This window comes from Antechinus flavipes, chromosome 4 (assembly GCF_016432865.1).
Source record: "Antechinus flavipes isolate AdamAnt ecotype Samford, QLD, Australia chromosome 4, AdamAnt_v2, whole genome shotgun sequence".
In the NCBI taxonomy this organism is placed as follows: Eukaryota; Metazoa; Chordata; class Mammalia; order Dasyuromorphia; family Dasyuridae; genus Antechinus; species Antechinus flavipes.
Genome location: NC_067401.1, coordinates 368534558 through 368558721, shown reverse-complemented (window position 1 = coordinate 368558721; position 24164 = coordinate 368534558). Strand labels below are relative to the sequence as shown.

Genomic DNA, 24164 nt, shown 5'->3' with positions numbered 1-24164 from the left:
GTTGCTTTTTTGAAAAACCTAACAAAACAGATAAACCTTTAGTTAATTTGATTAGAGAAAAAAAAGAAAATCAAATTGATAAGTCTCAAAAATGAAAAGAGAGAAACTTTCCACCAATAAAGAGGAAATTAGAGAATAATTAGGAGTTAATAATCTAAGTGAAATGGAGGAATATCTACAAAAATATAGATTGCCCAAATTGTGAATTCAACCAAATATTAAAAGAATAATTCCAACACTAAGTAAACTACTTGAAAAAATAGGAAAGAAGGAATGCTACCAAAATCCTTTTATGATTCAGATATTGTGCTGATACCTAAACCAGATAGGATGAAAACAGAGAAAGAAAATTATAAACCGATTTCTCTAATGAATATTGATGTAAAAATCTTAAATAAAATATTAGCAAAGACATTACAGAAAGTCATCCCCAGTATAATACAACATGATCAAGTAGGATTTATATCAGGAATGCAGGGTTGGTTCAATCCTAGGAAAGCTATTAGCATAATTGACTATATCAATAATCAAAATAACAAATGGTTACCTCAATAGATGCAGAAAAAGCATTTGATAAAATCCAACATTCATTTCTATTAAAAACACTAGAGAGTATAGGAATAAATATACTTTTCCATAAAATGATCAGTAGCATCTATTTAAAACAATCAGCAAGCATCATATGTACTGGAGACAAACTAGAACCATTCTCAATAAGATCAGGGGTGAAACAAGGCTGTCCACTATCACCATTACTATTCAATATTGTATTAGAAATGTTAGCTTTGGCAATAAGAGAAGAAAAAGAGATTAAAGGAATTAAAGTAGGTAATAAGGAAACTAAATTATCACTTTGCAGATGATATGATGGTATACTTTGAGTACCCTAGAGAATCAATTAAAAAACTACTAGAAACAATTCACAACTTTAGCAAAGTTACAGGATACAAAATAAATCCACATAAATCATCAGCATTTTTATATATTATCAACAAAGTCCAATAGCAAGAGATACAAAGAGAAATTCCATTTAAAATAACTGTGAAACTCTGAGATACCACTACACACCTCTTAGATTGGCTAAGATGACAGGAAAAGATAATGACGAATGTTGGAGGGGATGTGGGAAAATTGGGACACAGATACTTTGTTGGGGGAGTTGTGAACAAATCCAACCATTCTGGAGAGTAATTTGGAACTATGATCATATGTGCATACCCTTTGATCCATCAGTGTTTCTACTGGCTTATATCCCAAAGAGATTTTAAAAGAAACAAAGGGACCCACATGTACAAAAAAAATTGTAGTGGGAAGAAACTGGAAATTGAGTGGATGCCCCATCAGTTGGAAAATGGCTAAATAAATTGTGGTATATGAATGTTATGGAATATTATTGCTCTGTTAGAAATGACAAACAGGATGATTTCAGAAAGGCGTGGAGAGACTTACTTGAACTGATGCTGAGTGAAATGAGCAGAACCAGGAGATCATTATATACTTCAGCAACAACATTATATGATGATCAGTTCTGATGGACATGGGTCTCTTCAACAATGAGAGGATTCAAACCAGTTCCAATTGTTCAGTAATGAAGAGAATCAGGTACACCCAGAGAGAGAAGTATGGGAAATGAGTGTGGACCACAACATAGAATTTCCACTCTTTCTATTATTGTTTGCTTGCATTTTTGTTTTTCTTCTCGGGTTTTTTTATTTTTATTCTAGATCCGATTTTTCTTGTGCAGCAAGATAATTGTATAAATACATATAGTATTTAACATATTCAACAAGTATTGGATTACCTGCCATCTAGGGGAGGGGATGGGGGGGAGAAGGGGAAAAATTAGAACAGAAGGTTTTGCAAGGGTCAATGATGAAAAATTACCCATGCATATATTTTGTAAATAAAAAGCTATAATAATAATAAAAAATAAAATAAAATAACTGTCGATAATATAAACATTTGGGAGTCTATCTGCCAAGGTAAAGTCAGAACTATATGAACACAACTACAAAACACTTTTCACACAAAGTCAGATCTAATCAAGTGGAAAAATATCAAGTGCTCATGGGTAGTCTGAGTCAATATAAAATAATAATACTACCTAAATTAATCTACTTATTCAGTGCCATACCAATCAAACTCCCAAGAAATCATTTTGCAGATCTAGAAAAAATAATAAAGTTCATCTGGAGAACAAGAGGTCAAGAATTTAAAGGGAATTAATGAAAAGAATGCTAATGAAGGTGGCCTAGCTATGCCAGACTTAAAACTATATTACATTGCAGTCAAAACCATTTGCTACTGGCTAAAAATTAGAACAGTCAATCAGTGGAATAGGTTAGGTTCACAGGACAAAATAATTAATGACTATAGTAATCTAGTGTTTGGTAAACTCAAAGACCCCAAGTGTCAGGATAAGAACTCACTATTTGACAAAAACTGCTAGGAAAATTATAAAGTAGTATGGCAGAAACTAGGCATTGGCCCACACCTAACACTGCATACCAAGAATAAGGTGGAAATGGATTGGTGATTTTGACATAAAGAGTGATATTATAAGCAAATTAGAGAAACAGGATGGTTTACCTCTCAAATATGTGGAGAAGGAAGGAATTTGTGGCCAAAGAAGTGGAGTTTATTACTGAACACAAAATGGCTAATTTTAATTATATTATGTTGGAGTTCAAATGTGGGGTTCTTGTTCTTCTATAAAATATTATAAAAGTTCTCTCTGGGTGCCTTCCCTGGAATCAGGATTTTGTTGGTCCCTGTTCGGGCGCCAAAATGTGGTGAGCTTTTTCTTCTCAAAACGCAGCCAGGTGATAAAAGTTCAGATCTTTTATTATCTCCAGTATAGCCCGGTTAGCTTAGAGGCCTATCTCTCTGCTTGGTTCCAAGAGCTCTCTCTGAATGTCGCCAAATCCAAAGGTCTGGTCCTTTAGCCTCTGCCTCTGCTTTCTTCAGCCTCCAGCCAGCTCCACTCTTCATGTCATTCCGGTGAAATCTCGACTTGTAGCTTCTTCACTCTGAAGAACTTCTTTGACTGGCCCATTGAAGCTCTATTTATGCTAGTGCTCTCTGGCCCAAAGAGCTTCAAGGGAGGTGTGAACTTATTGAACTCCAATAAGTAAAGGTGTGAACACAAGCCTTGTATTAATTAGTTCTACTTAGTACCTTGTTTCAGGTTCTGCCCAAAACATCTTCTTGTAAGATTAGATCAACTCTAATTAGTTAGCAGTTAGTAAGGATTCCAACAATATTAAGTTAAAATTTTTTTATACAAACAAAACTAATGCAGATAAGATTACAAGATTAGAAGAATATTATTGTTCTATAAGAAACAATTGGCAGGATGATTTCAGAGAGGCCTGGAGATTTACATAAATTGATGCTAAGTGAAATGAGCAGAACCAGGATATCATTTGTACAGGACAACAACAAGAACAAGATTACATGATGATCAATCTGATGGATGTGGCTCTTTTCAACAATGAAATGGTTCAGACCAGTTTCAATAATCTTGTAATGAGAGCTATCTTCATCAGAGAGATAACTGTGGGAACTGAGTGTGGATTACAACGTAGCATTTTCATTTTTTTTTTTTTTGTTTGTTTGTTTACTTGCATTTTATTTTCTTTCTCATTTTTTTTTCCTTTTTGATCTGATTTTTCTTGTGGAGCAAGATAACTATATAAATATGTATGTATATATTGGGCAACATATTTTTTACCACATTTAACATATATTGGATTACTTCCTATCTAAGCAAGGAGGGTGTGGGAAAGGGGGGGAATTGGAACACAAAGTTTTGCAAGGGTCAATGCTGAAAAAATTATCCATGCACATGTTTTGAAAATAAAAAGCTTTAATTAAAAAAGAAGAGAGAGAGAGAGAGAGAGAGAGAGAGAGAGAGAGAGAGAGAGAGAGATGAGAATATATTGGTTTAGACAGGAAGACCTATGTTCTAAATCCACATTCAGACACTTAGGAACTGTGTTACTAGTCACTCAATTTTTGTCTACTTCAATTTCCTCATCTGTAAAATAGGGATAATAATAATAGTACCTTTCAAGTTTACTGTAAGTATAAAATTATATTTATAGTCTTTTGCAAATCTTTAAATACCACATAAATGTCAACCATAATTACATAAATTAAAGAGATATTAGAAAATAAAAAGAAAGTAAAGTAGTTTCTAATGCAGTTATTTATGGAAGACATTTACAGTTTATTGTTGCTATTCAGTCATTTCAGTAATGTCTGACTCAGTTACCCCATTTGGTTTTTTTTTGCCAAAGATATATATAAAACTAATTTATCATTTTCTCCTCCAACTTATTTTATAGAAGAGAAAACTGAGGTAAACAGGGTTGAATGAATAATATTGCCTTTGATCCAACCTGATTAGCATTGTACCACCGGCTTCTAGAAGCAAAAAAAGTTTTATATTTTTAAATATTCCTTCAAGTAATGTAGACAACAAAAGCAAAAAAAAAATACTTTTTGCTTAAATTAATGTGGATCTCTGTTAAGATCTGTTCAAAGTGATGCATGTGTCAAAAATTATCATCTCTCCACATCAGCAAAAATTTTCCAGAAAGTTTGATGCTGTTTGTTGTGTAATTATACACATTAATCACATAATTGAATATCTTAATTACTGGATGTCCTACTTGCTTCGTTACATGTATTTACGATAATTATATTACTAGAATGTATAATTACAGGCACAATTACATATTAGGCACATTTTATTCCATTTGACGAAAATATATTTGCACTTAAGACTATATAGAGCAGACTGTGATTTAATTTTGTGAAATGTGATTTTGTGAAACATTAACTTGGCAATATTAGCAAATTAAATCAAATGTATATTAATTAAAATAGATAAATAAAACTAGCTTTTAGTGTGAATTTATAAATTCCTGTAGTTTCAGATAAGTTTTAAAATGGGAGCTTAGAGAAAAACTTTATCATCTATTCTATGCTGGTTCCCTTTATCCAGCTGAACTCTGCACTTTGTAACTCTGCACTTATGGAAGCATAAGGATAGCAAAGCCTTTGGCAAACAGATTTCTCTCTCTTTTAGTATCGTCTTTAACACTGATAAGCAGAGTATCAATGAATCAAGTAGTCTCTATTACCATACAAGGTGTTTCAAAAAAACATGGTGCAGTTTTCAGCCTTAATAGAATAAACAGGGAAAAGAAGAGGAGGAATACAGTGAAGCAGATTGAAAGCTCCTTTTAGCATGAGGAGGAATGTCTAGATTAAAGGGCTAATTGTAACATATACTATGGGGTCAATCTTGGGTGAGTTGCTAAAGTCTTAATAGCTTAAAACTGCACTAAGGCTTTTGGGAAACCCTATCTATAGAGAAATTTTGTATGATCTTAACATGTTCATGGTCGACATTTTCCTAAAAGAACACCTTTAAAGATTACATTTTATTCTACTGAACTGAACACCAATGTTGTTGGTTTTTGCAGTAAATAAACAATATGTAGAGAAGCTTTCTGTCAGTTGTGTTCATAAATATAAGGTTTGTTCTACAATATAATCTGTGGAAAAATATCCTTTCTCTTCTAACAGAATTATAGCTATAAACTGCTCTCACTGTCATTTGAGAATTGAGAAAGGCGGCTATACTTTTAAGTGAACTTTTTTGATCATGATACTGAACTTGTTTGCTTTTTGTTTTTCCAATCGATGTCTTCCTCTTTCAGATATTTTGAAAATTAGTTCCTTTGTATCTTGAAATGTTGTCTGTATACTGATCTCCTTTGGCATTGGGGACCTTCCTGCAGTTGCTTCCCATAATTCTATTTTCACTATTTCACTGAGCATACTAAGTCATACATACTATACTGTAGCTTGTTCATAAATATAGCATATATAAATGTAGCTTGTCCAAACACACACACACACACACACAGAGACATGTAAATATACACATACCATAGAGAAAGAAATATGAGGAGTGTAGCAAAGGGAAAGAAAACTTGTCTTGCAGTGAAGAGGAAGATTTGCCTTCAAAAACCAACTGTAGCATGTACTTTGCAAGCAACTTTGGGTGAGCCATTCAGTCTCTCTGATTTGCTACCAGGCAACTTTCAAACACTAACTTGCAGAACAGGTGCTAAATCTTCACTGGAAAAAGGAGATTCTCATTAGGAATTTCTTATACTGACGAAACCACAAGTCAAGACTAATATAGATACATATGCTTTGAAAATAATGATTGGGATAAAAAGAAAAGGATTGGAGTAAAAATTGCAGAAGACTTCCTGAAGCAGATGGATGATGGATGGGTAGGAAGATATGACTTAAAGGAAAAAAATAGGGGCATATGGCTGTGGGAAAAGATATGAGTTCAGAGATGCACTTCAGTATGTAGAGGATGTTAAACATTTTCTGATGAGTAATGGGTCAAACCAAGATATAATTTGAAATTAATGTTTAGATTTGAAGGGACGAAGATAAAACTGGTTCTCAAAGCACATATTGAATTGTTTATATTTAATCTGGGGTAACTAAACATTGCTATATATTTCTGAAGAGATGATCAAAACTGCATTCTCATAATAGTGTGAGGCTTGGACAACATTCTATTTAGGAACTGATTCAATCTTAGTGGGAAGAAAGCACTTTTAAAATTTAAAGTATTATAGAAATTAAGCAAGTATTATAGGAATAGGTATAAAATGTGAATGAAATCTCAAAGCATATTTTAAAAATGAAATTAGCATTACTTAACAACCACCATAATATATTAGTAATGTGAAGAGAAAAGGGGTAACATCAGTTCTATTTCATTACTTTTTTGTTGTGGTTGTTATTTTTAGGACTGTATATAGAAAAGGTTTCAGAAGCTAAGATAGGCCAGGCCTTGAGGTAGCTAGCAAGTTCTCAGTAACTGGAATTCTTTTAAGATAATTTCAGCATTAGCTTATCATTAGTTTGTTTATCAAACCTTTGATTCAGTCTTGTATAGGGAACATCTAATAGGGACTTCCTCTCCCACTGCTAGTCAGCACCTTCTCTGTAAATGTAGTCTTAGACCTGAGGCATTGAAAGGTTAAGAGATTTGCACAGAGCTATACATTCAATATTTGGCAGAAGGACAATTTGAATCCAGGACTTTCTGACTATGAATCCATTTTTCTGTTCCTTATGCTAAGTAAGCTGCCTCTCTGCCCAGAATTCACTTATCCAAATAATTTCAAATATTTATTAGGAAAATAAAGTTCTCAATAGGATTTTCAATTGTTAAATTCTATATTGCTTCAGGGACGATGCTTTCTATGTTCTCTACATTTCTTAACTTTTTATTTGTGTAACATTTAGAAATGATTCCTAAGAGTTGCTGGGGCAGGAGTCTAGATGAAACCAAATGAAAAAACCTAATGAGCTCCTTTTATGGTTTCTGGAACCAGCCCTTCCTTCTCCACAGCTGTTTTAGGGCCAGAAAGCTATTGATAGGTAGACAAAACAATCAAGAGTATTTCCAACAATAATCAAATAGACTTCTTAAAAAATAGTATTTTTGCTACCACCATTAAAACACCATAGATGTTATTTTGTAATACTTAATTTAAAATTATTATTAAATGCAATAAGAATGTGTTTTGTAACGTATCGCTAGACCTTTTTTTCTAAAAACTAGAATGACTGGAGTTGAATGATATTTCTTCATCTTAAAGCAATTTTAAAAGCAGTATAAGCAATTCTACTGAATTATTAAAGCTGCCAATCAAAGTCCAGTGTTCCCATTTGTAAAAGACATAGTTTAAATAACATTTCTTATTATGCATGATTACATTATAAACATGATATTCAAGTAGGAAGGACAATATATATCTTATATATTTTAACAATTCATACCATGTTGAACATAGCAGATCCTATAAAAACTCAACATTAGTTTACCTGCTCCAGAGGCTGCTAAGTTATGAGTAGCAGAGGGAGTCACTGGAGGGGGAAGGGAAGAATGCCCATGTCCAACAGAGGATTTCAGCTGGACAGTGATGAAAAGTCCATATGTTACAGTGCCACCATAAATTATGTTGGAACGAATGGTCAGGCCACAGAGGGACTCCAAAAATAGGTTGAAAACAGCTCACTGTCTAAAAACAAATTGCCTAAATTCCAATATGAGAAAACAGTGTTCATGACATATATTTTCAGGTGGCCACTGCTGTTTGAAGCTAAGTCTACAGAGATGCAATATAATATGCTTTGGTTTAATTTGGAAATTGTTATCCCAAGAAGATACTTACATGCAGAGAATCTATAAGGATATGTTATTTTAAATATTCAAGCTTTATAATGAAATAAAAACAAAATGAATGAGGTCATGTCATATGGCCTAGTCTGAAAAAATTAGACTTCACTTAGTCACAAATAGATTTCAAAATCATTTGAGGAATTTTAATAATTTCAGGAAGTAGTTATGGCAAATATTTAAATATTTTAACTTTAAAAAAAGTTCAAGGATGTTGATGAATTTTTCCTGAAAAAAAGCCAACAAAACTAAAGTCTATTAAAAATGATTCCCCCAATTTTTTTTTGTCTCCTGACAGGCAAGATACTGAAATAAACAGAAGATGTTAAGTAGCTTTTTTTGTGATCTTTATTTAAAATAGCCCTGGTCACAACTTCTGTGAAGTAACTCAATGATTATTAAATTCCTTATTTCTCTGTTTTGTAATTTCTTAACAATTAAATTAGGAAAATTAGGAAAACATAAATAAATTAAAGAAAAATCCTAATTAAATTATGTAAGCTTAATAAACTGTTATTTGATGAACTCTGCTATTTTAAAGAAGTATTTTTAAATAGAAGATAGCTTCTAAGAAAGAAAAGCAATTTGAAACACTTATTAACATGCTATATTGATTTTTTATTTCATTTTGATGAAATATCTAAAGACCAAAGAATATTCAAGATAAGACCTGTATTAAACTTTAGTAATCAATAAAACCTGACAGCTATAGGCAGCATATATGTTTATATGTAAAAATGCTTACACATATGTGCATGTATACGTATATATAGATGGATGTATATGTATGCATATGTGACACACACAAACATATGCTTCATTGTCAAGAACTTTCCTGCTATTTTTTTTAAAAGTCAAATCTGCAATCTCCAGCAAGCATAAGCTATTTTAATCAATATTAAGCTATACAGAATATTCTTCTGGGAAGCTTAATGTAATATTTATCATAAAAATACACTTCAACATTTTATAGGCAAGATTATTATAACTCTATTATCTGTATTACTTTAAAAAAATTTAAAAGCAATCTGTAGTATACTGATGGAACTGCACATATAACATAGACACAAAAATACTGAAGACCATACTGCATTTCAAAATAAAGATTTCAAGTTTGATTAAGATTTACTTATATCATTCTGGAAATTGTGTGTTAATGATTGCTAACACTATTATCAGAAACATCAGTTTTGGAAAAATAGCAAATCTATTTCCCCACATAACAAAATAAGCAAAAGCTTTCAAAATAACAAAAAATATCAGATTGAAGTACCAAAAGTATACCAAACAGTGCAAAGCCATATTGTTCCTCAGCATGAAGTGATCAGATATCTGCCTAAAATGATGGACAGCTCTGGCCTAGTGAACAGGCAAAAAAATCCCATTTACTCTCTGCCAGATGGGACCAACTGGACGCTTCAGCACAAACAACTCATCCTTCTTCGGACCTTCTTGTCCAGCTCTTGAGCTAGCTCCAGCTGATAATGATGGATATCAAGGCTACAGCAAAGTGGGTGACAACAGCAGCCTTGTTATAGCTGCCAGTCTTTCAGTCTTGTCATTATTACACATTGAAGATTTATTTGAGTTTATTGTTGTGCACTGAGTCTAGCCATTTGCAATTCATCACCTACTACAGAAAGTTCAAGATAGTGGCCATCGCTATAATTGCCACCCCCACCTGCTTCTGGAAATTATGAGGTCAGTGCCTAGGGCAGTCTAGTCTTCACTGAGCTCTACAAGTCATGACAGCCACCAGTGAGTGCAAAATACCAGTCCCTACCTGTACTTGGAACCATTTCTTTAGAAATGTCTTAATATATTATTATTAAATAAATGACTTAAATTTAGCAGTAGTATAATATACGCTATGGCAAAACAGTGAATTGTTAGCGCTGCAGAAATGTTAGAATTGAAATTATTAAAACTCCTACCATCTGAACAGTAATATTACTATTATAAAGTGCTATAGTTACTATGTACTGTTTCAGTAATGCAAAAACCCATCAAGAAGGTTCATTTTCTTTATATAGTCTTTTTATAACCTAATCTTCAAAAATTGCACTAGTATTTTGACAGAATTTTCAATGTAGTTGAGATCAAATACGAACAAGAAATAGTTTAATTTTTATTTAAGAGAAATTTAATCCATGTAGTTAGTGTGGATTTGAACATCACTACAGTATGATTATCAGAAAAAGTCAATTATAAAAGAAAGCATCTATTGGCTGAAAAATAAGCCCACAATGAATTTTTTAAAATTACATGTTCTATGATTTGTGATAATGCACACAGCTGAAACAACTTTGTGAGATTCTGCCTACACTAGTAGTTAGCATTAGATATATTGGATAAATTACTTCAAAGTTGGTATAATTCCAATATATATAAATATCTGATTCATTTATTAGTCTATACATTAAATACATGGTTTAATACTTTCTGAAACAAATACTTCCCCCTCAAGCCTCTAGCTAAGCTAGCACTTTCTGTTATTTGGTTTTCATGATGTTATAGGCACTTGAGTTTTACTGCAATAAATATTTTGTTGTTTTATGTCATGTTTACAAACCAGCCTTAGTTAGAACTAAGTTTGGATGTTAATGAAGCATAAAACAAAACTGTTTATAAAGATTGCCATTCTATTTTGCTTTTTAAAATCAAACAGTAGTAAATGAAGTTGTTGAAACAAGATTAAATCAAGGAACACAATTCTAAGTAGAAAATTTTGATCCGATTTCTCTTCTGGAAAGTGTATCATTGATATGCCTCAAAATTTTCCCAAAGCAATGAGAACTACAAAATGATTTGTAAATTTTTAGTTACAATAACCTAGTTACTTCTCTTAAGGCTTAGTGTTTCATCTCATTTCTGTCCCTTTTCATTGGCTGCTTTCTTTATCTGGAATGTTTGCCCATCAGTTTCCCTGGCTTCTTAAGTTTCAGATCAAGTTCCACATTCTGTAGAAGTTTATCATAGTGTGTAACCTTCCCCACCCATATCAAATTTATACAAATTATAAGCAAGGCTTTGGGGGGGCAAAGGGAGGTATTAATAGCTAAAGAGTCATAATCAACAAAGATGGAGACCTTATAAAGGAAGTGGCCTTTAAAGTTGAATACCTAGGATTCTTAGAGAGCTGGTAGATATAATTAATACAATGACTGAGAATTAGGAACCAAAATAAACAAAAAAGATCTCAACCTAGTAAATGAAATTTAATAAAACCTAGAAGATGGATAGATATGATCTTAAAAATGTCAACAGCAAAGGCAAATTAAGAATGTCAGAATTTCATGTAAAAAAGACTTGGGAAGTCAGTTTGATAGATTGTAAACTTAATGTGAGTGGGATAAAATATAATTTTCAAAAGCTTAATGAAAGTGGGACATAGGAGCAGAAATGACTAAAGTAATTTTAAGATACATAAATGGAAACATTATCCAAAACAAGGATGACAGTTACAGGTGGCCAGATTTTGACTCAGAGAAATTCCTAAAAATTATAGTTGTCAAAATGGAATGAGATGTTTCAGTAAGTATGTAAGTTTGCCATCACTTCTAGAGGTGTACAAAGATGGGCTAGAAAAAATTTTGCAATGTTATTTTAAAAATATCTATTTTAGATAAAGATTAGATTGGATGCTCTTTAAAGTTGTTTATAATGTTAACACACTAAATAAACAAAATCCAGGAAATCATAGTTTTATTTTCAGTTTAAAGAAATATTTATTAAAATGATATGGTTTTAAATGATTCAACTAGCTTTAAAATTATAGAACTTCCATGAGAGAGAAAAAAAGATTCTGTTCCAAGTTTAAGCAAAGCTGAATGGTCAGCAATAGAGTTAATGAGGTCCATAAAATTCTATAATTTTGTCATTTTAACACATTCAAATTTAACACCTTATAATAACTGGGAGATAAATTAGGTAGTTTGAAAGTAAAAATATAATTATTTATTATACAAGAGATATTTTAATCCATCTTCTAATTTCTTTTTTTTTTAAGTAAACAAATGAATACTGACAATGGACAGTTAAAGTATGAATAAACAAAAGTAGTTATAGAGAATATAGAATATTGTATCAGTGCTATTTCCAAAACAAATTCCATGAATCACAGAAAGTAGCTTTATGAGCAATTGTGATTTCAACAATATAGATGATCTAATGATGTGGATTGCAACCTTTAAAGCTTCCTATATTGTTTTATGAGTTGTTATGAATAAAACAAAAAATCCATTACCTGGTGGCAAACAAAATTACCTAATCTCCAAATTTAGGCAAGCAAAAGTACCCTGAGAATTGAAGCATTTACACCACCAATACTGGTTTCCCACCTGGCCCCCCAATCATAGGTAACTGTAGCTATGATGACTCAAAAAAATAAAGTACTTGCCAGCAATGTCTTTGGCACCATCAAATAATTAAACATTAGAAACATATAACTTTATAATGTCAAAATGATGTTAAAGTGCAATGCCATCTGCTTTGCCATTGTACCCTAAGTATCATGGGGACTGACTTGCAGTTGAAAAATCTATATTTAATATCTTCCCTATTAAAATACGAACTACCAGAGTGTAGAAGACTATTTTTTTTCTATTTTTATCTCCATTGCTTAGTCTTTTTACATAATTTTAAACATAATAAGGATTCACTCCCTTCCTTCCTTTTTCCTTTCCCAATTTAATTCAGTTTCAACAAACATTTCTTAATAACTTGAGTTGCACTGAATTGTGTGGCTATTAAAAGTTTGGATGAAATACAGATACTACTCTTGGAGGGTATATAGTTTCATTAGTAAATAAAACATACAAATTTAACTATAATGCCCTTTACTTCCCCATCTCTGTCTTTGTTCACCTCAGTACCTCTGCTAAATGCTACTTATCTTTTAAATTGATGGTTAAATACCAACTTTTTCAAGTATTATTATTTTGATTTATCCATAAGTAATACCTTTTTCCCCTAAGGCCTCATATATTTCATTTTTTCCTTCTCTACTGCATAGAAATAAACATACATATAAACACATATGTATTATATGTATATATTTTAATATAAAATAATACATATCAGGATTTGTGTTTTATCTTTATACATTATATCTTCCATTACTATAGGAATAACTTCATATGTAAATTTTCCATCTCTCATTATTTAGCATAGTGTTCTATATACATTATAGACTTGATAAATATTTCTTTGTTGTAGAAAATAAAAACAAAATACTAAGTGAAATATGAAGGAAAAATTTTAAATTCATTTATTTTTAATACACATTTCTTTAAAAAAAAAAAAAAAAACTTTTAATATCCAGAACCCATGCCAGGGTAATTCATGCACTCACTTCTGTTCCGATTTTTCCCCTCCCTCCCTCCACCCCCTCTCCCAGATGGCAAGCAGTCCTATATGTTAAATATGTCACGGTATATCCTAGATACAATATATGTGTGTGCAGAACCGAACAGTTCTCTTGTTGGGAATTGGATTCAGAAGGTAGAAATAACCCGGGAAGAAAAACAAAAATGCAAGTAGTTTACATTCATTTCCCAGTGTTCTTTCTTTGGGTGTAACTGCTTCTGTCCATCATTGATCAATTGAAACTGAGTTAGGTCTCTTTGTCAAAGAAATCCACTTCCATCAGAATACATCCTCATATACTATCGTTGTTGAGGTATATAATGATCTCCTGGTTCTGCTTATTTCACTTAGCATCAGTTCATGTAAGTTTTTCCAAGCCTCTCTATATTCATCCTGCTGGTCATTTCTTACAAAACAATAATATTCCATAACATTCATATACCACAATTTACCCAGCCATTCTCCAATTGATGGGCATCCATTCAGTTTCCAGTTTCTGGCCACTACAAACAGGGCTGCCAGAAACATTTTGGCACATACAGGTCCCTTTCCCTTCTTTAGTATCTCTTTGGGGTATAAGCTAATACACATTTTTTTATGACTTATGTAGAGAGAAAAATCTGAGCAAAAGGGAAAAACCATGGGAAAAAGGAAAAAAAATAAAAAAGGAAGTGAACATAGCATATCTTGATTTATATTCAATCTCCATAGTTCTTTTTCTGAATGCAGATGGCATTTTTTGTCAGAAGTCTATTAGAATTATTTTAGATCACTGAACTGCTAGGAAGAACCAAGTCTTTGTCAATCATCACACATTCTTGCTGTTACTATGGACAATGTATTCCTGGTTCTGCTTGTTTCACTCACCATTGGCTCTTGTAAGTCTTTCCAGGCCATTCTAAAATCAGTTTGTTCATCATTTTTTATAGAACAATAAAATTCCATTATTTTTATATACCACAGCTTATTCAGCAATTTCCCAATTGATAAGTATCTACTCATTTTCCACTGCTTTGTTACCACAAAAAGAGTTGCTATAAACATTTGTGCACATGTGAGTTCTTTTCCTCCTTTAAAGTTTCCCTAGGATTCAGACCTAGGAATGGCACTGCTGAGTCAAAGAGTATGCAGTTTTATATTCCTTTCGGCATAGTTCCAGATTAATCTCCAGAATGGTTGGATCATTTCACAACTCCACCAACAAAGTGCATTAGTATTCCAGTTTTTCCCTATCACCTCCAACATTTATCATTACCTTTTTCTTTCATTTTAGTCAAGGAGAGGTGTGAGGTAGTACCTCAAGTTGTTTTGATTTGCATTTCTCTAATCAATAGTGATTTAGAGCATTTTTTTCATATATATGGCTTTTTCCTTATCTAAAAATTATCTATTGATATTCTTTGACCATTTATCAAATGGGAAATGACTTATATTCTTATAAATTTGACAGTTTATATATTTTATATATATATATATATTTTATATATTTTAGAAATTAGATCTTTATCAGAAACACTGGTGGTAAAGGTTTTTTCCCAGCTTTGTACTTCCCTTTTAATCTTGTTTTTGTTGGTTTTGTTTGTACAAAACCTTTTTAATTTGATGTAATCAAAGTGTGTGAGATGTAGGCCCATGCTGAGTTTCTGACATATTATTTTCCAGTTTTTCTAACTATTTTTGTCAAATAATGAATTTTTATTCCTGAAGCTGAAGTTTGAAGAATTATCAAATACTACATTGCTATAGGTCTTGATTATTTTCCAATGAAAAGGTTTCATGGATTTAATAAAGAAGAGAACAGGAGGCTGTTCTAAATACTGGGAACTATGTTGAACAAAGATATGGATATGGAAATATATACAGTATGTTGAGGGAACAGAAAGTCATCTAGGTTAATCAGGCCATAGAGTATGTAAAAAGAGAAAGATAATATGAGTTATGGATGGATACGAGTAAAATAAAGTCAGATTATGGAAGGCCTTGGATGTCAAGTAGTATGAATTTTAGTCTATAGGAAATAGAGAACTATTAAAAATTTTTCAGCAGAAAAGACATGACCAATCTATGTACAAGGAATATCAGTCTGGAAGTGTGAAAGATGTATTCAAGGAGAGAGAAGAGTGGCAATGGAAAAACTTGTTAGAAGATTGCTACATTAGTGGGGAAGATGGTACAATCTGAAATGAGAACTAACTCTGAATAATAAATTAGTACAATTATGAAATACTGTGGGGTTAAAAATCAAAAGTACCCAAGAATGTCAACATCACTCAACCATCAAGTATTTTTAAGTATCCAAGTACTAGCACTATGTTAGGAACTATTTATGTGAAAAATGGAATAGTGAAGAATCACTACGATTTTGAAAATGGCGGTGCCTTGGCCAAAAAAAAAAAAAAAAAAAAAAGGTTGTTATGGAGAAAATTTTGAGTTAAGCACAAGATAAACATATTGAGATGTTGCTTTTACTTTATAGTCTTAAACAGGCTAGAGTTACCTTCAAACTATGATGGAAAATTAATAGTTAGCATATATTCTGTGCTTTAGGATTTGCAAAGTACTCTATACAGAAACTAATTTGATCCTCTCAATAATCCTGTAAGGTAGGTATTAATAATATTCCATTTTAAAGATGAAGAAGCTGAGGTACAGAGAGTTTAAATGACTTGCTCAGGTTCACAGAGCTTTGTGTATGAGGCAGGATTCCCAATGAGGCCCTTACTGTCTCACCTTTGAAGGAAGCCACAGGTGAGAAAGATATAGCTATTTTCCATCAGAATGAAAAGTAATGAATCAGCAAGATATGCCCAAAATATCAAGGATATTACTCAAAATAAGTGTTGTATTAAAATATCAAAATTCTAGTTCTGGTCAGCTTTTTAGCCCCAATATCCCCTAATCAAATCAGTGAAGTATGAGGTCCCTGAAAACAAAAAGATTTTTCTTATTTCCCTTCAAGTGTATAAAAGGGAAGGGCTATTTTCATCAGGTGAGGAAGAATATAGAGCTATATTTAGCTGAGCCAGTGAGTAGCAATTATCTTTCAAATGCCCTCATCTCTACTTCAACTACCCTAGTCTCCAAGATATCAATGTTGGGTTTCTGGAAACATCTACTTTACGCTATCAAAACACCAAATAAAACACAAAAAGATTCAAGAGATAAGGAACATGAAAGTGTTGCAGCTGTCAAAAATTGTGGGGAATCTCATTCTTAAGTCTTCTGTTTCTAGGGAGGAAACAGATCCAGAGTAGCTAAGCCTATCTCTAATTTGGGAACTCAGTAGCTCTGAAAAAGTAAGCCATATGTACATTTTATTAATTTATTGAAGAATGTACTCCTCCCTTCGTTTTCTTGCACCTATAAAGGAAACACCTGTACTATGTTAAAAAAGCAAGAAATCTCTTTACTTCCAACTATGTCTAGTGTTCTGATTTGCAAATAAAAACATCAGTTTTGTAAGCAAAATAAAATACAAACCACAAAGACATTGGTTTTGTTGTGATTTTTTGTTTTTGCTTTGGTTTTCAAATCAAAACTAAAGTTTTATTGAATGTAATTTTATTTTAAATTTGGACACAACTTATTTCCAGCTGTCTTCATTTTGTTCAGATTTATGGGATGATTTTCTCTTTTCTCAGTTAACATATTAGGCAAATCCATTTTAAAGGTTATTTTTAAACTTAGAAGGTTGTCTTAGAATTGGTGATAAATGCTAGTGTAACACAAAAAGCAACATAATTAACAAGAATATCATTTAAAAGGGCAAGGAAAACTCTAAGTGTTTACATCATGTTAAAGAATCCATCCAGTTCAGTGTATTTTGTAAAGAGAAAAAAATTTTGTTGTAAAGACACATATACTTTTGCACTCTTCTTTTTTCAGTCCTTTTTGTTAGGCATTTGATTTTTTCCCCCCATTTCCATACAGCATCAAAACAGACATTTTAAATTATAACATAAGACATAAGGGGGGATAACTGTGCATCTGCTACAAAACTTAATAAAATAATAATAAACATGACTGCTTTGCTGACAAGAGGGGCTCTGATGTCATTAAACCTACAAAAAAAGGTTTATCTGAAACTGTATGCACAGCAGTCACTGTGAGATAAAATTAAATTTGTGCAGTAAAAACTGAAAAATATGTGGCACTTCAAGCAGTCAGAGGATTTACAATGACATTTGTCATTTTGGTTTTTAAATGTATTTCAGGCAATTCTACCACAGTTGGCTCAATATGGATTTGATTTTTTTCTTGGCATAGGATTTTTCCATTTACAATTTTCAAATTTCGATATATATTAAATTCATTTTCAAGATTTGATCAGTAAGTTTCTATATTTACTCTATCTTCAATATTCTCAAGCCCTGTTTTGTGGGGTTTTTTTTTTTCATATGTTCTTCTAGATATCCCTCAGGCTATTGTGACTAATAGAGAATCTAAGTAAAATAAGTAGAAATTAACAGGGGTATAATATTTCCACACCTCCTAAAGATTTAAATTATCCTTCTCTAAACAATAGACATAGAACTAGCTGATAGGAAGGGACCTTTGGAGGATATGGGTGAAGCCTGGATGGAGCTAAGTAATCCATTTGGCTTCTGAGTTGCCCCAAAGCTGTCCAGAGCAGGATTAGAAAAAGATTTCTATACACAATCTGGTTTTGTGGGTGCTGGACTTATGAAACAGGGATCAGTTTAAATGCTGGAGCCAAGATAGCGGAGTGAAGCTAGGACACTTCTCTAGCTCTCCCTGTTTCCCTAGAAAACCACATGAAACCAAACCTCTGAATAGAGACTGACAGAATGAAACCCCTCTTCAATTCAAGGTACACTGGAAAAAGTTCAAGAAAGGTCAATCACTGTGGTTAAAAAGGGTGTTCAGCTGAGCTCAGAGTCTGGGAAAGCTGGTGAGGGTGTCTTAATCAAAGCAGTTTAGCAACTGAGACCATGAGGCCTGGCACAGCAGAGGAGCAAACCAATGGGGCAACATCTAACCTAAGCTCAAAAGACAAAATCTGGGAAACCAGACTGTTTCCCGGAAAGAGCAGATAAAGCTACTCCCTGCAAACACAAGGGGCAACTGTGCTCAAAGCCAAGGCTCAGAGTTGCATAGGAAGATTGGAACAGCACACCCTTTACTCTAGGAGGACAGCTTGACTATAAAAGTAAAAAAGGAAATGCCAAAAGAAAAAGCAAGAAAACCAGCAAGCAGCAGAAAAGAACCTTAGTCATAGACAGCTACTATTGTAACAGGGAAAACCAAAACACTAACTCAGATGAGGACAAAATGTATACAGAGGAAATCTCAAAGACTGATATGAATTGGTCTCAAACCCAAAGAGTCTTCATGGAAGTGCTCATAAAAGATTTTAAAAGACAAATAAGAGATATAGAAGAAAAAAAAATGAGAAAGGAAATGAGATATATGCAAAAGAGAGTCAACAGCTTGGAAAAGAAAAGCAATTCCTTAAAAAATACAATTGGCCAAAAGGAAAAAAAAACCCACTGAAGAAAACAATACTTTCAAAAGTAAAATTAGCCAAATGCTAAAAGAGATATAAAAGTTAACTGAAGAAAATAACACATTAAAACTAGAATGGTTCAAACGAAAGCAAAAGACTCTATGAGACATAAGAATCAGTCAAACAAACTAAAGAATGAAAAATGGAAGAAAATGTAAAATACCTCCTTGGAAAAACAGCTGACCTGGAAAATAGATGCAAAGAGATAATTTTAAATTATTGGTCTAGCTGAAGGCCATGACAAAAAAGAGCTCTGATGACCTCCTTCAAAAGATCATCAAGGAAAAGTGCCCCAATATTCTAGAAATAGAGGGGGAAATAGTCATTAAAATAATCCACCCATTACCTTTGGAAAGACATCCTACAAGGAAAACTAAGGAACAGGGTTCACAACTCCAGAACTACAATGTCAAGGAAAAAAATACTGCAAATTGCCAGACAAAAGCAATTCAAATATCAAGGAGCAACAGATACTACTACCTAGTATGAAGTCAGAGTTAGCTCCCTGAAGGCCTTAGAATCAGCAGAGTCAGAATGAGCAAAAGTCCTTGGTCTTTAGGGGGAGAAGTGAAGGGGATGGACAAGACTGCCACAAGCTCTCCACAACTTCCCTTCTCTTTGTCCGCCTCCAAAGTGACTCTGGCTCATCTCATTCCACCCCTAATCCCTCCTTACAATTCTCTTAACCCCAAGCATTGAGCTAGTATTTACTGTGAGAAGAGAAATTCCAAACATGCTAATAGAGTTATTGTCCAATAGGTAATTAGCCTTAAGTGTTTGGTTGTCTGATTCAAGTGAACCTATTCAGAGTTTCAGCCCTTTACAACCTAGAATTTAACAGCTTGTACAATAAAGGATCAGAGAACCTAGAATACTATATTTTAGGAGGCAAAGGATCTGGGGATAAAATCAAGAATTAACTACCCAGTGAAACAGTACATCATCTTTCATGGGAGGCAATGGATCTTCAATGAAGTAAGAGACTTTCAATCATTTCTATTAAAAAACAAACAAACAAACAGAACTAAACAGAAAATTTAATCTACAAATATAGTATGCAAGAGGACCATAAAAAGGTAAACAGTAGAAAAATATATATGTAAAGGTTTAACAGTTTCAATCTCTAGGTGGGGAAATAAAATGCATAATTCTTGATAACTGTATCTATCACTGGTAGAAACTGAGGAGGGCATCACTTGAACTGAATGTATGATTGTGAATGGACTCTGATGTGATGACATCAAAGAAAAAGACACTAAAGTGGGGAAAAAGAGGAAAGGGGAGGTATAGTGGGATAATTAGTTTATATGAAGAGGTGTAAAAGACCTATTACCATCAAGGGAAAGAAGGGAGGAGGATGAGTATTGTCTGAAGCTTGAAATCATCATTTTTGGCTCCAAGAGGGAATAACTTAATCATTCAGTTGGGTATAGAAATTAGAACTAGGAGGGAAAAGAGGAAAGAAAAGGGAGGGTCTGGATAGGAGAACAGAAACACTAGAAAAAAAAAGGTAAGAGAAGGGAGGAGGGGAGATAGAAGATACGATAGTAGGTAGGTTGGATTCAGAAAAAATAAAACACTCCTAAGGACAGTGGAAAGAGAAAACAAAAGTACATACAGGGGAGAAAATAAGATGGAAGGAATAACAGAGTTGGTAATCATAACTGTGAATGTGAATGGGATGACTTTTCCTATAAAAAGCAAGTGAATAGCAGAATGGATTAATGAACACAATCCTACAATATGTTGTTTACCAGAAACACATTTGACAAAGAGAGATACATACATAGTAAAGGTAAAAGACTGGAGTATATTAAATGTATATGCACCAAGTGGTAGAGCATACAAATTCCTAGAGAAGAAGCCAGTTATAGGAAGAAAGACAGCAAAACTACATTTACAATTCAATCTTACTTTTCAGAATCAGACAAATGTAACCACAAAATAAACAAGAAAGAAAGTAGGGAAGTTAATAGAATCCTAGAAAACCTAGATAAAACCTCTGGAGAAAACTGAATAGAGACAGAAAGGAATACACATGTTTTCTAGGCAGCCCATGGCACCAATCAAATGCAGAAAGATAGAAATAGTAAATGCTTCCTTTTCAAATCATGATGCAATAAAAAGCTTTTGACAAAATATAGCACCCATTGCTATTAAAAAGACTAGAGAGCATACAAAAAATAAATTTTTCCTTAAAATAATAAGCAGCATCTATTTAAAATCTACAACAAGCATTGTTTGTAATAAACAGAAGTTTGATCCATTCCCAATAAGAACAAGGATGAAACAAGGATTCCCATTATCACCATTATTATTCAACATTGTTATAGAAATGTTAGCTTTAGCAAGAAGAAAAAGAAATTAAAGAAATTAGAATAGGCAATGAGGAAATAAGACTATCACACTTTGCAGATGATATGATGACATACTTAGAGAATCCTAGAAAATCATCCAAAAACCTACTGGAAACAATTAACAACTTTAGCAAAGTTGTAGGATATAAAATAAATACACAGAATCATCAATCAGCATTTCTATGTATTACTGATAAAGCCTAGCAGCAAGAGACAGAAAAAGAAATTCCATTTAAAATAATTGTAGACAAAATAAAATATTTGGGTGTCTATCTGCCAAGACAAAGCCAGGGACTATATGAACACAATTGCAAAACAATTCTCACACAAATAAAAAATCAGATCTAAACAACTGGAAAAATATCAATTGCTCATGGGGGGCCGAAGTAATACAATAAAAATGACAATTTTGCCTAAATTCTGCTATACCAGTCAAACTGCCAAAAAAAAAATATTTTGTAGAACTAGAAAAAAATCATAACAAAATTCATGTGGAAAAACAAAAGGCCAAGAATATCAAGAGAATTAATGGAAAAAACAAAACAAAACAAAACAAAACAAAGGACAGTGGTTTAGTGTACCAGAACCAAAATTATATTATAAAGTAGCAGTCATCAAAACCATTTGGTACTAAGAAATACAATGTTGGATCAATGGGACAGGTTAGATATATATGATCAAGGTTTATAATAATCTAATATTTGATACACCCCAAACTCCAGCTTCTGGAGTAATAATTCACTATTTGACAAAAACTGTTGGGAAAACTTGAAAATAATGTGTTAGAAGCTCATCATAAACATACATTTCATACCCCCACACCAAAATAAGGTCAAAATGGATACATGATTTGAGAATAAAGGTTGATACATAAGCAAATTAGGAGAACAAGGGATAATTTAACAATATGATCTTTAGAGTAGGAAGGAATTTATAACCAAAGAAAGGTTCAAGAATTTAAGTAACATTCAAGGAAAGACTAAACATCACAGGGTTAGAAAGGATCTTGCCATTATCGAGGTTCATTCTCCAAGTTTCAGAAAAACTCCTCCAAAATTTGATGGCAGAATTTAGTAATACATATGAAGAAAACCCAAGAAATTCAAAATTAAAAAGAAAAATGATTCTAATTTGAAAATGCTTGCACACATAATCATTTCTATATATACCACTTTACCAGGTTACTTATTAGGTCACTTATTAATAGCTAAAACATTGCCCGTATTTTGTGTTCATTGTTGTATTTTTTTTTTATCAAAATTGGTTCAAATAAGTTTTTATTGTCATGGGGATCAAATATTGAGTTTGGACTACTTTTGTCAAAGCTCTAGAACCTTCTTGTTTGATGGCACCTTAGACAATCTGATCATAAAAGCAAATACAGTGTTCCCCATGTTTACCTCTGATCAAAGGACCATCACATAACTGAAGTGATTAAAGACTACAAGCTCTCTGTATTGTTTAATACAATTCCACTTGTCCACATGCACCATATGAAGGTCTTCCACTTTAGATTATCAATGCATCACATATTCACTTGTTTACTACATAAAATTTATTAAAATATAAGAATTTGGTAAGTAGTATAAGTTACGTATGGTTGAATATAAACATACTTAGTTTGGTCAATCCCACTTGACAGGACTAAATAACCTAAGATTAGACTGAAAGTTCTAATTTATTTCACAGTGGTGAAACTTTTGCTGGGTAACTCTCAGCACTGACTTATTAGGATACTAAGTTTAGTTAGATTCCAGGTCAAAAATAAATGCTGAGATAGCTTCAACTTTAGATTCTATGGCCAGAAATCTTAAATAAGATTCTTCATTAGTTCTCCTTGAATTAATAAAGGAATGTGTGTGTGTGTGTGTGTGTGTGTGTGTGTGTGTGTGTGTGTGTATTAAGGGGAAGTGGGGCAGACATAAGAGAGGGCTTACTGGAGACAGAAGATGTGATCTTGTCTGTATCCCCAACAATTTGGTACCAAATGTTTTTTTAAAGGGGCTGCTTTTTAGGCATATCAGCAGAGCCAAAATTAACTGCATTAAAATTTTAAGTGTGCTAGTTAGTTGGTACTTTGTTTCACTGTTATGAACTACAGTGGTCTTCATAGGGATAATACTATGAGGTGTTTGGAAGTTTCTAACTTCAAACCCATTACTGTTGATTCCACTGATGTAACTATCAACATATGGGATTTGAGTCCACAAAGAATATAAAATTTCAGTTGCTGAAATTCCCTTATATATCATATAAATGTCATCTACCCATGTGTGCTTTGATGTTCTTAATTTTTCCTTGGTTTTCAACATTGCTTTGGATTTTCCAGCATTTTAACTGGTACGTGTTATCTAATATTTCTGTTACCAAGTCTCTACTTTAAAAACTTTGAGTTACAATTGGTTGAGCTAATTCTACAAGTTTATAAAACACAACATTGAAATGGAATCCTGCTATCCTTTGACTTGAGCTTGTGAAACATCCTTATCTGTGTTTACCTAGAACTAAGTTCACGCCTCTGCAAATAGTCATTATGTTTAATTCCTTGGATTTTTTTTTTTTTTTAACAAGAGACCACATACCATTGATGATTAACTCCTTTTTCCAAGTTGAGTTTTGTATA

The 24164-nt window shown here is 32.7% G+C and overlaps 1 protein-coding gene across 4 annotated transcripts in view; it reads right to left on the bottom strand.

Annotated features, from left to right (window-relative positions):
- GPATCH2 (G-patch domain containing 2) overlaps window positions 1-24164 on the bottom strand; it is a 452239-nt gene that overhangs the window by 172203 nt on the left and 255872 nt on the right. The window lies entirely within an intron of this gene.